Genomic DNA, 18,777 nt, shown 5'->3' on the forward strand with positions numbered 1-18,777 from the left:
ACTCCAGACCTTTGTCATTTAATCTGTACTAAACAAACGTGAACTTTGCTGGCTTATTGAGGCCGATGCTGCAGACTCAGGCAGCAGAAGCCCCTTAGCTGGACTGACAGGCAAAGTATCTGTGTCAGTGTATGTCTTTCATCCGTCGTTGGGTCAGGGTCTGTAGGACAGATCCCACACCTTGTTAGATGGGTATTTTGCAAATATTTTCTCCCATTCTGTGGGATTTCTCTTCACTATGTTGATTGTATCCTTTGCTGTGCAGATGCTTTAAAACTAAACTATGCTAAATGTAACCCCATTTTTGCTTTGGTTGCCTGTGCTCGTAGGATATTGTTCAATAAATTGTTGTCCAGGAGAGTTTCCCCAATGTTTTATTGTGGTAATTTCATAGTTTGAGATGTTAGATTTAAGTTTTTAATTAATTTTTATTTGACTTTTGTATATGATGAGAGATGGGGTCTCATATCATTCTTTTGCACATGGATATCCAGTTTTTTTCCAGCACCATTTTTTGGAGAGACTGTCTTTTCCCCATTGTATGTTCTCAGCACCTTGGTCAAAAATGAGTTCACTCTAGGCGAGTGGATTTGTTTCTGGTTTCTCTATTCTGATCCATTGATCTATGTGTCTGTTGTTATGCCAGTACCATGCTGTTGTGGTTACTGTAGCCTGTAGTGTAAGCTTGAAGTCAGGTAATGTTATTCTGCCAGTTTTGATCTTTTTGCTCTGGATAGCTTTGGCTCTTCTGTATCTTTGTGGTTCCATATAAATTTTAGGATTGTTATTTCTATTTCTGTGCAGAATGCCATTGGTATTTTGGTAGAGATTGCATTGAATGTAAAGATTCCTTCAGTAGTACAGTCATTTTAACAATTTTGATTCTTCCAATCCATGAACATGAAATAGTTTTTGGTGTCCTCTTCAATTTCTTTCATCAGTGTTTAATAGTTTTCATTATAGAGATCTTTCACTTCTTAGGTTAAGTTGTGTCTGGAATTGGTGGGTTCTTGGTCTCACTGACTTCAAGAATGAAACTGCGGACCCTCGCAGTGGTGCTACAGTTCTTAAAGATGGTGTGTCTGGCATATTTTCCTTCTGATATTCAGACATGTTCAGAGTTTCTTCCTTCTGGTGGGTTCATGGTCTTGCTGGCTTCAGGAGTGAAGCAGTAGACCTTTGTGGTGTTACAGCTCTTAAGGTGGTACATATGGAGCTGTTCATCGCTCCTGGTGGGTTCGTGGTCTCGCTGACCTCAGGAGTGAAGCTGCAGATCTTCGCGATGAGTGTTACAGCTGGTAAAGGCAGTGTGGCCTCAAAGAGTGAGCAGCAGCAAGAGTCATTGCAAAGAGTGAAAGAACAAATCTTCCACAGCGTGGAAGGGGACCCAAGTGGGTTGCCACTGCTGGCTCAGGCAGTCTGCTTTTATTTCCTTATCTGACCCCACCCACATCCTGCTGATTGGTCTATTTTACAGAGAGCTGATTGGTCCATTTTACAGAGAGCTGATTGGTCCGTTTTGATAGCCTGCTGATTGGTGCGTTTACAATCCCTGAGTTAGACACAGAGTACTAGACAGAAAAGTTCTCCAAGTCCCCACTAGATTAGCTAGATACAGAATACTGATTGGTGTATTTACACATCCTGAGGTAGACACAGAGTGCTGACTGGTGTATTTACAATCCCTTAGCTAGACATAAAGGTTCTCCAAGTCCCCACTAGACTCAGGAGCCCAGCTGGTTTCACCTAGTGGATCCCGCACTGGTGCCATATGCCTGCACTCCTCAGCCCTTGGGTGGTTGATGGGACCCAGCACCCCTGAGAAGGGGGCGGTGCTCCTTGGGGAGGCTTGGGCCATGCAGAAACCCATGGTGTCGGGGAGGCTTGGGCATGGAGGGCTGTAAGTCCCGAGCCCTGCCATGTGGGAAGGCAGCTGAGGCCCCACGAGAATTCCAGCACAGCACCAGTGGGCTGGCACTGCTGGGGGACCCAGTGCACCCTTCGCAGCTGCTGGCCTGGGTGCTAAGCCTCTCACTGCCCAGGACTGGCTGCTCCAAGTGCAGGGGGCCCGCCAAGCCCACACCCATCTGGAACTCATGCTGGCCTAGGAGCACTGCACACAGCCCCAGTTCCCGCCCTCGCCTCTCCCTCCACACCTCCCCACTAGCAGAGGGAGCTGGCTCTGGCCTCAGCCAGCCCAGAGAGGGGCTCCCACAGTGCAGCGGCAGGCTGAAGCATTCAACTGTGGCCAGAATGGGTGCTGAGGCCGAGGAGACACCAAGAGCAAGTGAGGGCTGCGAGGGCTGCCAGCACGCTGTCACCTCTCAAAGTTAATTTTGAAGTGTTTAATTTTATGTGTGGCTATTGAAAATGGTATTACTTTTAACATTTCTCTTGCATATTGTTCACTGCTGGCATATAGAAATGAAACTCATTTTCACATGTTGATTTTGCATTGTGTAACTTTACTGAATCTGTGTATCAGTTCAGATAGTTTTCTTGTGCGTTCTTTAGGTTTTTCAAAATACAAAATCATATCTTCAAACAAGAATAATTTTACTTCTTCCTTTTCAGTTTGGATACCCTTTATACTTTTCATTTATCCAATTACTCTAACTAGGACTTCCAGTACTAGGTTGAATGATGGTGGTGATAGCATCCTTGCCTTGTCATGTTCCAGGTTTTAGAGGAAAGGCTTTCAGTTTTTCCTCATTCAGTATGATACTAGCTATGGGTCTATGATATATGGCTTTTATTACCTTTAGGTATGTACCTTCTCTTCCCAGTTTTTTGAGGGTTTTTTATCATAAGGGAATGTTGAAATTCATCAAATGCTTTTTCATCATCATTTGAAATGATCATTTGGTTTCCATTCTTCATTCTGTTGATATGATGTATCACCTTGATTGATCTGCGTGTGTTGAGCCATCCTTTCCTCTCAGGGATAAATCCCATTTGGTCATGATAAATGATCTTTCTAATCTTTCTATTGTTGAATTCATTTTGCTAGAATTTTGTTAATAATTTTACATCAATGTTAATCAAAATATTTGCCTATATTTTCTTTTGTTTAATGTATCTTTGTCTGCTTTTGTCAGGATAACACCAAACTCATAGTATGAGTTTGAAAATATTCCCTTCTCCGCTATTTTTCAGAATAGTTTGAGTAGAACTGGTTTTAATTCTTCTTCAGATGTTTGGTAGAATTCAGCAGTGATGCCATTAGGTCCTGGACTTTGCTTTACTGGAAGACTTTTTATTACAGCTTTGATCTTGTTACATGTTATCGGTTCATTCAGATTTTGGATTTCTTCCATTCAATTTTGGTTGGTCATATTTGTCTAGGAATTTGTCTATGTTTTCTAGGTTTTTAAATGTATTGACAATCAGTTGTTCATAGTAGCCACTAATGATCATTTGAATTTCTGTGGTATCAGTTGTAATGTTTTCTTTTCCATTTCTGATTTTATGCTTTTGTATCTTCTCTTTTTTTTCTTAGTTAGTATGAGTAAAGATTTGTCAATTTTGTTTTTAGAAGACCGACTTTTCATTTCATTGATGTTTTGCATTTTTTTTTCCATTTCAATTTCAGTCATTTCTGCTCTAATCTTTATTATTTCTTTTCTTTTACTAATTTTGGGTTTGGGTTGCTCTTGCTTCTCTAGTTTTTTAAGATGCATTTTTATATTGTTTCTTTGAAGATTTTCATCATTTTTATGTAAGCAGTTGTAGCTGTAAACTTCCCTCTGAGTGCTGCTTTTGCTGTATCCCATAGATTTTGGTGTACTGTCTTTCCATTATTATTTGTTTCAAGAAATTTTTAAATTTACTTCTTAATTTCTTCACTGACCTGCTGGTCATTCAGGAGCGTATTATTTACTTCCCATCTACTTATATAGTTTCAAAAAGTCCTCTCATTATTAATTTCTAATTTTTTTCTACTGTGGTCAGAGAAGATGCTTGATATTATTTCAGTTTTTTTTGACTGTTTTAAGACCTGTTTTATGACTTGAAATATTGTTTATCCTTGATAATTATTCATGTGCTGAGGAAAATAATGCGTATTCCTCAGCCATTAGATTGAATGTTCTGTAAATATGTATTAGGTACATTTGCCCTATAGCACAGATTAAATTTGATGATTCTTTGTTGATTTTATGTCTGTAAGAGCTGTCCAATGCTGAAAGTGGAGTGTTAAAGTCTCCAGCTATTATTATATTGGAGCCTTGCTCTCTCTTTTGCTCTAATAATTTTTTTTTTTATGTATCCATGTGCTCCAGTGTTGAGTGCTTATATATTTAAAATTGTTATGTCCTCTTGATGAGTTGACTCCTTTATATAGTTACCTTCTTTATCTCTTCTTCTAATTTTTGTCTTGAAATCTATTTTGTCTAATAGGTGTATATAGTGACTCCTGCTCTTTTTCAATTTCCATTGGCATGGAACATCTCTTTCCATCCTTTGATTTTCAGTCTATGTATGACTTTATAGGTGAAGTGTGTTTCTTGTAGGCAATAGATTGATGAGTCTTGTTTTTTCACCCAATTAGCCAGTCTATGGCTTTTGACTGGAGCTTTTAGTCCATTTACATTCAGTATTATTATTGATAAGTAAGGACTTATCCCTGCCATTTTGTTATTTGTTTTTTCATTGTTTTTATGGTCTTCTCTTCTTTCTTGCTTTTCTTCCTGTCTTTCTCCTGTAAAGGTGAGTTTATCTGGTGATATAGCTTTTTTTTCTAGCTTTTTCTTTTATTTTGCATCCATTGTATGATTTTGTTTTCAAGTTACCATGAGGCTTGCAGATACTACCTTTAACTCATTATTTTAACCTGATAACAACTTAAGACTGTTTGCACAAACAAATAAGCCAAAAATAAACTAATAAAAAATATACTCCTTAACTTTGCATCCCTCCTTTTTAAATTCTTGTTGCTTCTATTTATATCTTATTGTACTGACTATATCTTGAAAAGTTGTTATATTTATTATTTTTGATTGGTTCATTATTTACCCTTTCTATTTAGGATAAGAGTAGTTTACATACCACAGTTACAGTAATATTCTGTGTTTTCTGTGTACTTAATATTACCAGTGAGTTTTGTGTCTTTGGGTGATTATTTATTGCTCATTAATGTCCTTTCCTTTATGATTGAAGCACTGTCTTTAACAATTCTTGTAGGACAGGTCTGGTGTTGATGAAATTCCTCAGCATTTGTCTGGGAAAGTATTTCTTCTTCATGTTTGTAAGATATTTTCACTGGATACACTATCTAGGATAACACTTATTTTCTTCAGCATTTTACATATGTCTTCGTACCCTCTCCAGGCCTGTAAAGTTTCTAGTGAAGAGTCTGCTGCCAGACATATTAGAGCACCATTGTGTATCATATGTTCCTTTACTCTTGCTGCTTTTAGGATCTTTTCTTTATCCTTTGGGAATTTGATTATTAAATGCTTTGAGGTAGGCTCCCTTGAGTTATATCTACTGGGTATTCTATAACCTTCTTGTACTTAGATATTGATATCTTTTTCTAGGATTGGGAAGTTCTCTGTTATTATGCCTTTGAATAAACTTTTTATCCCTATTTCTTTCTCTACCTTCTCTTTAAGGTCAATAACTCTTAGCTTTTTCCTTTTCAGGTTATTTTCTAGATCCTCTAGATCAAAACATCCATGCTATGTTGTTTTTAAATTATTATTTCTTTTGTCTCCTCTGTGTATTTTCAAATAGCTTGTGATCATTAATTCTTTCTTCTGCTTAATCAAGCTCACCAATTCTTTCTTCTGCTTGATCCATTCAGCTATTAAAGGACTCTGTTGCATTCTTTAGCATGCCAATTGCATTTTAAGCCCCAAAATTTTGCTTGATTCTTTTTAATTATTTCAATTTCTTCATTAAATTTATCTGATGGAATTCTGAATTCCTTCTCAGAGAGTGTTCTCTTGAATTTATTTGCGTTTCCTCAACACAGCTATTTTGAATTCTCTGTCTGAAAGGTCACATGTCTCTGTTTCTCCCAATTGGTCCCTGGTGCCATATTTATTTCATTTGGTGAGGTCTTGTTTTCCTAGATGGTCTTAATGCTTGTGGATGTATGTGAGTTCCTGGGCATTAAAGAGTTAGGTGTTTACTGTAGTATTCATAGTATGGGCTTGTTTGTACCCATCCTTCTTGTGAAACCTTTCTAGATATTTGAAAGAACCTGAATGTTGTGATCTAAGCTGTATTAACTTTAGGGGACACCCCAAACCCAGTTATGCTGTGTTTCCTGCAGACTCAGAGGTACTCCCTTGATGGTCTTGGACAAGATCTGTAAGAATTCTCTGGATTACCAGACAGAGCCTCTTGATCTCTTCCCTGACTTTTTCCCAAACAGAATTTTGCTCTATGTTCTGAGCCACCTAAAGTTGGGAGTGGAGTGACACAAGCATCCCTGTGGCCACCACTACTATGACTGCACTGCATCGGACCTGAAGCTCCCTCAGCACTGGGTTTTGCCTAAAACCTGCTCTAATCACTCCCTGGCCACTACTTAAACATTTATTCAAGGCCTTGGCCTCTACAATCAGCCGGTGGCAAAGCCAGCCAAGCCTGTGTCCTTCTCTTCAGGGCAGCAAGGACCCTTAGACCCTGGATGGGTCCAGAGGTGCATCAGAGAGTCAGAACCTAGAGTCAAAAACTTAGAAGTCTACCTGGTGTTCTATTGTACTGCAGCTAAACTGACACTCAAACCACAATACACCCACAGTCTTTCCTATTTATCTCTCCTCTTGCCAAAGGAAGAGGAGCCTCACCCTCTAGTTACCACCACCCCAGGCCATGAGGAGTACTGCCAGACTACTACCAATGTTCTCTTAAGGCCCAAGAGCTCTTAAGTCAGTTTTTGGTGAATGTTGCCAGGCTTCGGACTCACCCTTCAAGGCATTGTGCTCCCCTTTGGCCCAGGATAAGTTCAGACATGGCACATGAAAATCAAGTCCTGGAATTGGGGACCCAAAGAGCCTGCTTGGCACTCTACCACGCTGTGGTCTTGTTGGTACCTGAAGCCAGCAGGCTTCCTCTGAGGCTCACCCAAAGTCCTTTGTGTAGTACCTGAGTATCATTGCTGGTTATTCAGGGCCTAAATGCTCTTCAGTTAACAAGTGATGAATGTTTGTAGGACTGGGTTCTTTCCCTCATCGCAGCAGGTTTCCTTCTGGCCCAGAATGTGTCTAGAAATATAATCTGGGAGCTAGAGACTTGGAACAGAGGCCTCACAACTCTGAGAAGTGCCCTACTCTTCTGTGGCTGAGCTAGTATCTAAGATGCAAGACAAAGTCCTCGCTACTCATCCCTCTCCTTTCCTCAAGTGGAAAGAAGGGGTCTTTTTTGGAGCCTTGAGCTGTGCAGCTTGAGGTTAGGTTAGAGCTGCATTCCCTTAGCTGCCCCAGCTGATGTGTCAGCAGCTCACGTGTCCCCCAGTCCACTGTCTCTGGGCCTAGTTCAGCTCTAGGACTTGCCTAAGAGTTGTAGTCCTTATGACCAACACTGCCTTTCAAGTTTCCTTGGAGACACAGAGCACTGTAGCCCTTAGTGGTGAGGTTTGTGGGGACTCAAGTTTAGACCACTAGGATTAGCAATTCCCTTCTGTTGAGGGTTGGTTTAAATGCTCCATCCATGGTCAAGTGTCATCTGAGTTTGGCCTGGTTTCCCTTTCTGTTCTAACAGGACAGCGCTGAGTTCAGTGCCTCATAATTGCTGTGCTCTCCCTCCCTCAGTGTTCAAAGATGCTCTCTGCAGCAGGCAGCTGCTGCCTAGTTTGTGGGAGGGTTGACTTTGGAGATTCAAGACTCTTTTTTCTCTCTTTAGTGGCTCTTTCAGTGATATAGTTAAAAATAGGTACCATGAGTGCTCTCCTGATTTTTGGTTATTATGAAGATTTTTTCTGTGTGGGCTTGTTAAGTTGTTGTTCTTGTGGGAGCAGCATGGGGGACGATCAATGGAGTCTTCTCTTCTGCCATTTTGCTTTGCCTCTCCTTTCTTTCTGTTTGGATACCTTTTACTTCTTTTTCTTGCCTGACTGCTCTGGCTGGACTTCCAGCATTATGGTGAACAGGAGTGGTAAAAGTGGGCACCTTTGTCTTTTTCTGGTTCTCAAGGGGAGTTCTTTCAGCTTTTGCCCAGTTAGTATGATGTTGGCTATGGGTTTGTCATAAGTGGCTCTAATTATTTTGAGGTATATTTCTTCATTGCCCAGTTTGTGGAGGATTTTTAATATGAAGGGATGTTGAATTTTACCAAAAGTTATTTCTGACTCTATTGAGATGATCATGTAATTTTTGTTTTAGTTCTGTTTATGTGATGAATCAAGTTTATTGGTTTGCATCTGTTTAACTAACCTTGCATCCCAGGAATAAAGCCTAGTTGATTGATATGGATTAGCTTTTTGATGTGCTGCTGGGTTCAGTAAGCAAGGATTTTATTGAGGATTTTTGCATCAATGTCCATCAGGGATATTGGCTTAAAGATTTCTTTGTTGGTTGTGTTTCTTCCAGATTTTGGTATCAGAATAATGCTTGCCTCATAGAATGAGTTAGGGAAGACTCTCTTCTTGATTTTTTGGAATTGTTTCAGTAGGATTGGTATCAGCTCTTCTTTGTACATCTGATAGAATTCAGTTATAAATCTGCTGGGTCCATGGCCTTTTCTGGTTGCTAAGTGTTTTATTCTTACAACCATCTAATCTTTGACAAAGTTCACAAAAACAAGCACTGGAGAAAGGACTCATTATTCAATAAATCATGCTGGGATAGATGGCTAGCTGGTTAGCCATATGCAGAAGATTGAAACTGGACCCTTCTTTTTACAATATACAAAAATCGACTCAAAATTGATTAAAGACTTCAATGTAAAAGCTAAAACTACAAAAAATTTAGAATAAAACCTAGGAACTACCTTTCTGGACATAGACATTGGCACAGATTTCATAAAAATGTCTTCAAAAGCAATTGCAACAAAAGCAAAAATAGAAAAATGAGACCAAATTAAACAAAAGGGCTTCTGTACAGCAAAAGAAACTATCAAGACAGTACACAGACAACCTACAGAATGGAGAAAATATTTGCAAACTATGCATTCAAGAAAGCACTAGCATCCAGAATATATAAGGAACTTGAACAAACTAACAAGCAAAAACCAAACAACCCCATTAAAAATGGGCAAAGGACATGAACAGACATGTCTCAAAAGAAGACTTAAATGCAGCCAATAAGCATATGAAACATGCTCAACATAAACAATAATTAGAGAAATGCAAATCAAAACCATAATGAGATGCCATCTCACATTAGTCAGGATGGCTATCACTAAAAAGTAAAAAAGTAACATGTTGGCCAGGTTGTGAAGAAAAGCGAACATTTATATACTGCCAGTGGGAATATAAATTAGTTCAGCCACTGTGGAAAGCTGTTTTAAGATTTCTCAAGGAACTTAAAACAGAGCTATCACTCAGCACAACAATCCTATTATTGGATATACACCCAAAATAATATAAATCATTCTACCATAAAGACACATACACGTGTTTGTTCATTGCAGCACTATTCACAATAGCAGAGACATGAAATCAACTTAGATGCCCATCAGTGGTGGACTGAATTAAAAGGAAAAAACTGTTTTATATATACACCCTGGAATACTACACAACCATAAAAAAAGGAAATCATGTTTATTGCTGCAATATGGATGCAGCTGGAGGCCATTGTCCTATGCAAATTAAAGTGGGGATAGCCATCATGGCTCTACTGCATGTTATTGTTTTCCAGAGTCCTTTCTCTACTTTTTTTCTTAATCCTTGAATTAGAGCTTATTATTGTTTTATCAGTCAAAGCTTATTTTGCTTTCTCCACAGATTTGTCAACTTTTTAAACCTGAATGGCGGTTGGCCTATGCTTACAAATTCTCAAAAAGAGTCTTTATTTATTTTGTTTTCAGACCCATGGGGCCTAGACTAAGAGGAAAAAGAAACTCCCTTCTAATCTCTTTATGTGAATGGACTTCTCATTAGTTTATTATTATTATTGTTATTGTTGTTATTATTATTATTATTACTATTATTATTTTTCCTAGAGGCTGTAGTTCTTGGAGGGTCACAGTTTTTTTGTGGGAATTTTGCTCCAATTTCTTGTATTGTTTAGAATTAAGAGTTCATTCCATTTCTAAGCCTTTTATTGCTGAGATCTCTTTATTGCTGAATATCTCTTACTAGGATATTCCCAGAATAACTTTGTTCTCCTCACTCTAAAATGGACTATTCCCCTTGATATCAGCCACTTGGTATTTCCTTTATTTTTTAATAGATTCTTTAAAAGGAATTATTTTATCCTTTTCTAGGATTTCTAGATATTTCATTGTTTGAGTGCAGCAGATTATTTAGTCTAGCATCTTGTCATATGCAAAAGTTGTAATCTTTATTTCTTTTTTTTTAAACCAGAATTTTTTCTCTAAAAATGTTAGTGGTTAATTGAAGATGCGGAAGTTGTTGGGAAGTATGTGTAAATCTGGGCTTTTAATTTCCTATTTAGTCAAAGGAATTAATGAAGACAAATAACTTGACCATTATTGTACAGTTGTCCTTGACTGAAAACGCATGTGTTATCTGCTCACTCTATCCACTGAAGTTCTATGATATGAAGTATGCAATGATAATACATTTTAAATTTGCTTTGGTTTGTTTTTCCCATTGCTTTTTTTGTCTTCATTTTTCCAGGGCCTCGCAAAGTTTGTGGTAAGCAATTTGTGCTAATTTTGCTGAAGGAGTTCATGAATAAATACACACTCAATATGAATATGTGAACTCACATGCACTATACTAAGGAACAAGAAAGTAAGGGGATGGAGTTTTTTGTTTTGCTTTCCATCTCAATATTCCAGTGGTAAATTGTTTTAACAAATCATTCTAAGTCAATCAAGTTGTAGCTCTAATATAATAATACATAGAACATTGCATCTAATATGAATCAGCTCAAGTATCTCAAACCTCAGAATTATATTTACTTTATTAACTCATTTTTAAACTTCAGAGCTACACAGTAATTTTCATTAACATAGCTCGGATTGAAATAGTGAACTGTAAATAACTCATTGTGAGCTGGACTGATTCACTTTTTGTCAACTCACATCTTTAATAAATATTATATTTCAAATTTTAAGAAATCAGAAACTGCCTTGGGTAAGTAGGTAATCCATGTGCATCTATTAAGTTTTATCATTCAAAGAGATAAGTGTGAGAAAATAATGATTCTGATTGTATCTCAAAGAAAGAATTATATTAGAAAGACACATTGTAGGAAAACAATGCTAAAGTTAAAACTGAAAATTCTCCATGGCAGCATTTTGAGAAGACTTAAATTTTATCTGTACTCCTGATACGTGTTATTAAAGTGCAACTATTTCAGAAAATCAAAACATAGTTTTTTCTGCAATAAGGTTAATTTCAGCAATTAATTATTACTTATCATAAGTTATTTATAAAAGGAAAGACCCTTAAAGTTATTAATACTTAAAATAGAACAAGAAACAAATGTAGTAATGGAATATGTCAAATGAGATTAAAATAAATGCAATTCAAATAAAAATCTGAATGTGAAATATATTTAAATCTCCAATCCATGTCCCTCTTTAACGATTCTTTTCATTGTAACTAATGTGAACAGTTCTTTTTGACTGCTGTAATGAAACATAACCTCAACATTTTTTACATCATTTGTTTACTAAGAGCCTTTGATATGACATTATACAGATACTTTTGAGCTAAAAAACCTAACACATTAAGGACTTCATCCTAGAACTTGGCTATCTACAAAGCTCTCTCCTGTAGGGCAGTCCATTGCCATCTGAGTCTTCATGAAAATCACCTGGTCTCTGTCCAATGTCCTCTGCGGCAACATGGATGCAGCTGGTGGCCATTATTCTAAGCGAATTAACAGAAACAGAAAAACGAATACCACATGTTCTCACTTGTAAGTGGGAGCTAAACACTGTGCACTCATTGACATAAAGATGCAAAAAATAAACACTGGGGACTGCTAGAGGGGTGAGAAAGGGAGAGGGGCAAGGACTCAAAAACTACCTACCGAATACTATGCACTACCTGGATGAAGGAATCATTCGTACTCTAAATCTCAGCATCACACAATATATTCATATAACAAATCTGTACATATAATCTAAAATAAAAGTGGAAATTATTTTTTAAAAATTCCTGGTCAATCTGGCCATAGGACCACTCTGGCCCAATTGAATCAACTTTTATCCTTATAAACTTGCTGTTCATAGTACATATTGAGGTGGCAATATATTTTATAGCAATAAATGTATAAAGAAGAATTAAGTGCAACACTTAAGCCAGATGTGTCTACTGTTACTGCTAGCCCTGAGCTTGATGCTTGGAGCAGGTGGGGGCAATTCAGGTGGGTCTGAGTAAAGGGTTGGAGATTAGGTCTCCAATTTTTCACAATTGGAGTAGGATTTTGGGGAGCAGGCAGTATTTGGGGCAGCATGTGTTTTGGTACTTTAAAAATAGCGGTTCATGATCAAAGTGGTTTGACTTGGTAACTGTTCTCATACTCTCCCGACTTTGTTAAAAAGAGAAAAGACTGATGTATAAATTTTCTAAACTGAGGTAGCCAGTGGACTGTAAGTGGATTTACTAGTTGCTAAAAGATTTAGTTTTCCTTTTTGGGGAGGGAAAACTCTTTTGTTTAAAAAATAGAAAAGCCCAAGATGATAGTCTAAATAAGGCACTGTCATGTCTCGGATAGACAAGAGAAATGAAGAGAAAAAGTTGTGATATAGTAAAAAATTTAGGTTAAGGAAGAAATTAATGTTGAAGATGAAATATATAGTGAAAGAATAGGGTTTTTAAAAAATAAAATAGAGAGGGGAAATTGCTCAGCACGTAACATTTTGTCCTTTCCCATTTGAAAGTATATGGCTTATGTTATTGGGTTGTCCTGGGTAAGAACATTCAAGTTCTGAGAAATACTAGGCATATTAATAGGTGCTTACTCATTGTATTTGCTTTATAGCAAAAAATTAGTTTCCTGACTTTCCTGCCTGAGAAACTCCTTCTATTACAATATTTATGATAGATGTGAGATGTAGACTTATCTAAACTTCTACATTTTTCCATTTTCCCCTGAGGCTAATGTGAATAAAACAATGTAAAGAATAGATTACCTCTCCTTTGAATATGGACCAGTGAGGCAATTTCTTGGTAATAACTCAACATGTATTCTACTGATACTGAATATTTTATATAAGACCTTGCAAAAATGTGTCTGTTTATGGTCTTGGCTACCTTTCATCTCAATGGGAATGAAAAATTGTGGACTATGACTTTATATGTAAATCATCATGGTGCTCTCACTCTTGAATATTCAAAAATGGTTTCTTATATTGTTAGGAAGGTTGATCCCTTTAAGCATAATTTTCAATTGAAACTACATTTGGGGAATTTGTAGTTTATTAGATAAGCCTATTACCATCTTACTGTGTATTACTATCTATTGTCTGTTTCTTCACATTTGCAGGCATGTGCTCATATCCAGAAGGCATAATGATTAATTCCATGTTTCTAGTGATAGCAAAAGTTGTAGTCTTTATGGTCAGGAGTAAGACCTGCTGAGAGTCATTTCTCCTCTTCTTGGTGACCACACACTTGGTAATTGGCTCTAAGAACCAAATTATGAATTGTCTCTGTGTTTATTTTCATATTGAAATGGACTTCAAAGTTGGGAAAGGAGTCAGGAAATTTTCCTAGGAAGAACTGTGCTAGATGCTCAGATGACTATGGCACAGTTTCCATCCATGAGGAACTCTTGGTCTAGAGCTGATGCTGATAATTCAGTGTGCTAACAATGTGATCACAGACTTAACAGCCACTGCTCTGCTTCAGACTGGGAGAAAGACACCCCAAAGGAAGGGATGTTTGAACTCCATCATGAAATCTGAGTTTCTCAGATTGCTAATGGAGTCAAGAACATTCTATGAAAAAGTGAAGTAGTCTGAGGTATTCTGCAATAATGGCAAGTAACTTGTATCTGGATCATTGAGCAGAAGGGACAGTGCAGCCAGAAGTAAGGCAGGACAAAAGTTTGGATGATATTTTTTTTTTCATGGAGGTAATTAAGTAGAGTAATAAAATTACACTCTGCAATTTAAAAATTAGCTCTAGTAGACTGAAAGTATGGGCAGACCATGTGGGAGAGTAATTAGGCAGTCATTGCTGTTATCCTGGATAAAGGTGATATGGACGTAATCCAAGGGAGCTGCTATGAGAATGAAGACGTGAGGGGACCCAGGGGACACTGGTGGACAACAGGATGTGGGCAGTGGCAGTATAGAATATAACTCAAGGACGACATTTGGTTTAGGTAAATGTGAAAATGGTGATTTTCTGAGTAAAACAGGAATATGTGAGCAGGAGCAAATCTGGGTCAGGTAGTGAGGTTTTTTTCATGGACTTGATGAAGACAACTTTCTCTTTTCATCTCCCCAGATGAAAGAGAAAGTACTCTGAGGACAGGGCCTTTTCTAAGAGCTTGCTTTCAAGCAAATATCTTCACTTGATTAGTGTAAAGGAAGAAATCGGTGATATGTGAAAAGACGTCAAAGACATAAAAAAAAGAGAAGATGTGCTGTTGAATTTCAGTAAGTCTTAGTCTAAGGATTCAATAGTTTGATAATTAAGGGAGGTATAGGTGTTACTATTTTACTATGAGCAAAGTTTTTATTAAAAGTTTACAAGTGTAAGACGACTGTAGATACTTATTTGTTGCAGAGTACATTTTCAACTACTCTTCTCTGGGAGGCTGTATCACTTTATGCAAATCCCTTATATGGTCTTAATCACATTGTTACAGTTACTTATATTGAGGACATGAACTATCTTTTATAAATCTCCATATGTCTCAGACCAAATAATGTATGAGGTGTAATTAGAACATTCTAGATCCTCAAAAATATTGTGTTAACTGAAGCATCCATTGAGTAATTGAGGTACTAATTGCAAATTATATAATCAATTTCTTTAAAGGATATATTTATTTCCCAATTTAAAAAATACTTATTTTGCTCTTGAAATAAAATAGCGTATATATTATGAACATTTTTAAACTATTCAGATGGAACTTTCAAACCTGTAACTGCTATACACTCCTGAGTTACTTTGTCACACGTGTTGTTTATTGCTAACACTTTTCAAAATCTTTAATTATTTTGATAATTTCTTTATACATATGTGTGTGTGTGTGTGTGTGTACACACACATATATATTTCTTCCTTAAAATGTAAACTCCGCCATAGAAAGGAACCCACCTGTCCAATTTACATCTGTATACTTTTTGTGCACAGGGTGGTACTGACTCAAAATTAGTGCTATGTTTATCTTGAGTGAAACAATTAATGGATTTTGAAATGAAATTATATGACTTTGTTAGGAAAAAATGAGCCTATTTTTAATAACAATAAATAAGTAGATGCATAGTATAATTGTTATGAATAAAGCCTTATTTTCTACTATTAACAAAAGTAGTAATATTTGGAACCTTTCAGTTGCCAGGCACAGTACTAGATCTTTTAGTCCTGTTAAATTCTTGGAAATCACTCAGAAGTTTTCTAAATTCAGCATATCTTAAGCATGAAAAATCTGAGACTCAAAATGATTACAAAAGTTGCCCAATGTCATACAGTAGAGTCTGGATTTGAATCTAACTTTGTAGAGTGCCAAACATGTGTTCTTTCCATTAAACTGCAAAATGATATTCTTTATTGCAATTAAATTTTGTTTTTTAAAGTATCACAAAATGTAAAGGCTGTTTGAAAAATAAAGAAATATATGTACTCCTAAGAAAAATTAGAAAATGAAAATATTGTTATTTGCTTTCAGAACAGATGTATTGAATGATAGGATTTCCTATCTAGTATTTGGTCAGGTGTCTCAGGCTGAAATACATCGTAATTGTGTATTAGTGTACATTACAGTAAAGTATGCCAGACCACAAGCATGAAAGGATGTTAGACACTATACATGTGAATTATGAAAATAAGGAAAATATGATATTTTATGCCTCTGTAGTTCCATTATTGACCCCAAAACATTATGAAAAATTATTCTCTTGAGATACAAAGGGGAGTAATAAAATGAAATGTTTTCCTTTTTGTTTTCTATGGAAACTTAACCTTCTGTTTTCCATGTGTACACAGAGGAATAAAATGTCACATTGCTAGAATTGTTCCGAAGATTTATATTATACTTTATACTCCAAATAAAGGCATCTCCCTGTAGGCCAGTTTGTATGAGTTTTCCGGTAAGCATAAAAGGAAAACTAAACCTAAAGTCAAAATTAGCTTCCTGAAGAATTTATGTAATAAAATGCTCCTCTTTTATAAGTGATATAGAAATATCAATAGAGTTTTCTCATAAATGAATAAAATGATCTTGAATTTTATATAGAATAATAAAGTTATCAATAGCCAGAAGCTTTAAAAAATGAAAAATAAGAAAAGTCTTTCTTTATAGATCCAAAACATATTATAAAGTCATTATAATCAAATCAGTGGTAGTCCAAGGGGATAAGCAAATAGATCAGTGGAATGAAATAGACAATCCAGAAATAGATCCAAGCATAAATGAGAATTCAAATGTGACAATGGTAGACTTTCCACTGAGTGGGATGGCACAGGCACAAACAATGTGGTAAAAGTGGCTGCCATATTTTTAAAAAAGTGTAAAATTGTGCCCTTGCTTTGTATCATCACCTAGAACATCATTTTCTGGATAGCTCCATATTTAAATATTAAAAATTAAATGAATAGCTTAGAAAAATATCTGGGAAGCTACATATACATCTCAAAGTTAGAGTTTTTTTTCCAAGACCAGAAATTCAGAAACTACTAACAGGATACAGAGATGGTAGATAATATTTTTTAAAAATATTTGAAAGTTGGAACATCAAAATCAATAGATAAATAATAGATTTGGAAAAAAGTTTGAAAAATAGATAAGAACCAAAAGATTAATATATACACATGATTTCAAGAATTCTCAAGAAAAACACACAACCCAATACAAAGATTGTCAAGTAATATGAAGTTAGTTCACAGAAAAGAAAATCTAAATTGCCAAATGAAGTAGAAAAAAATGTTAACCCCACTACTAGTTATAGAAATGCAAGTTAAATTAATAAAGCAATATTCTTGAATGCTTATCAGGCTGGAAAATAGTTTAAGACTCTACCCATTGTTCACAATAATGATGAAAAAGGTCAAACGTGAAAATTTTCAGTCTTTTGTGAGAAAGCAATTTGGCAATATACAATACAACAACAACAACAAAAAAAACACAAAACCCTTTGACCAAGAAGTCTTAATTCTGGAAATCTATCCTAAAGAAATATGAGAACAAATATGACATTCAAAGTTCTTTAGCACTGTGAGTAGTGGCAAAATCTGAGAAATAAAGTCAAATCCCAGGACAAAGCAAGAAGCAAATCTTTTGTGCAAAAATGAGGACATAAATGTATGTGTATCTATATCTGTGTGAGGATATTTGTGTCTCTATGTGTATGTGTGTATATATATACAAAGATACATATGCACATGCATATATTTATATGAACATGGAGGAAAAGTAAAAGCAAAAAGGAATGCGTATCCGGTATCAACATACATTATCTTGAATGGGTGAAGTCATGTCTGAGGAAAGGGGGAGATGCAGAGGAGGGGAGAAGCAAAAACAAAACAATATATTTTACTTTTTTAATTTAAAAAATTAAATATCTCATCCCATTGGATGTGATCCAATTTAGGTATAATTACTTATGTAAAAAGTAATTTTTATTTTATTTCAATTTTTCCTTCGTAGTCTACGAAATAAAACAAGACATAGTCCATTCCTGTCACAGGTATACAGAAGTTTATTATAGTTATTCTTTGTAACCTAAGAATGTGAACCTTGTTGAATCACACTGCCCACCCAAATCTCTCTTTTTCTGGAATTGCAGTGGTTACTTTTTATATTCTCAAACATTTAGGCCAGGCGCGGTAGGTCAAGCCTGTAATCCCAGCACTTTGGGAGGCCGAGACGGGCGGATCCCAAGGTCAGGAGATCGAGACTATCCTGGCTAACACGGTGAAACCCCGTCTCTACTAAAAAATACAAAAAACTATCCCGGCGAGGTGGCGGGCGCTTGTAGTCCCAGCTACTCGGGAGACTGAGGCAGGAGAATGGCGTGAACCCGGGAGGCGGAGCTTTCAGTGAGCTGAGATCCGACCACTGCACTCCAGCCTGGGCGACAGAGAAAGACTCTGTCTCCAAAAAAAAAAAATAATAATAATAAAATAAAATAAAATAAAAAATTTATATTCTCAAACATTTTAAAGTAATTTGGCTTTATTGATTTGCAGAAAACATGAGTCCATAGACTTCTTTAGCCAGCTTGAAAACATGCTGGGCAATTTATCTGGCAACGACATGTTGAATGGAGAGTATTCATATTACCACCATAATCAGGTAAATTTGATATAATTTTTAGTTTGATGCTCTAAGTCTTTACTTCTTGCCAAAATTGTGTTAAACCAAAGTTTTCCTTCCTTATTGTACCATCTGGAGAGAACATTGTATATACTTACAAAATTTTCCTGCAGGCGTGGTGAGCTAGTCATCCTGTTTGATTAAAAAATTTTTTAAAAGTCTTTGTAAGCACTATTTCTGATTCATAATATGATGTTAA

The sequence above is a fragment of the Rhinopithecus bieti genome, unplaced genomic scaffold (genome assembly GCF_001698545.2).
Source record: "Rhinopithecus bieti isolate Rb0 unplaced genomic scaffold, ASM169854v2 scaffold_42565, whole genome shotgun sequence".
NCBI classification, from domain to species: Eukaryota; Metazoa; Chordata; class Mammalia; order Primates; family Cercopithecidae; genus Rhinopithecus; species Rhinopithecus bieti.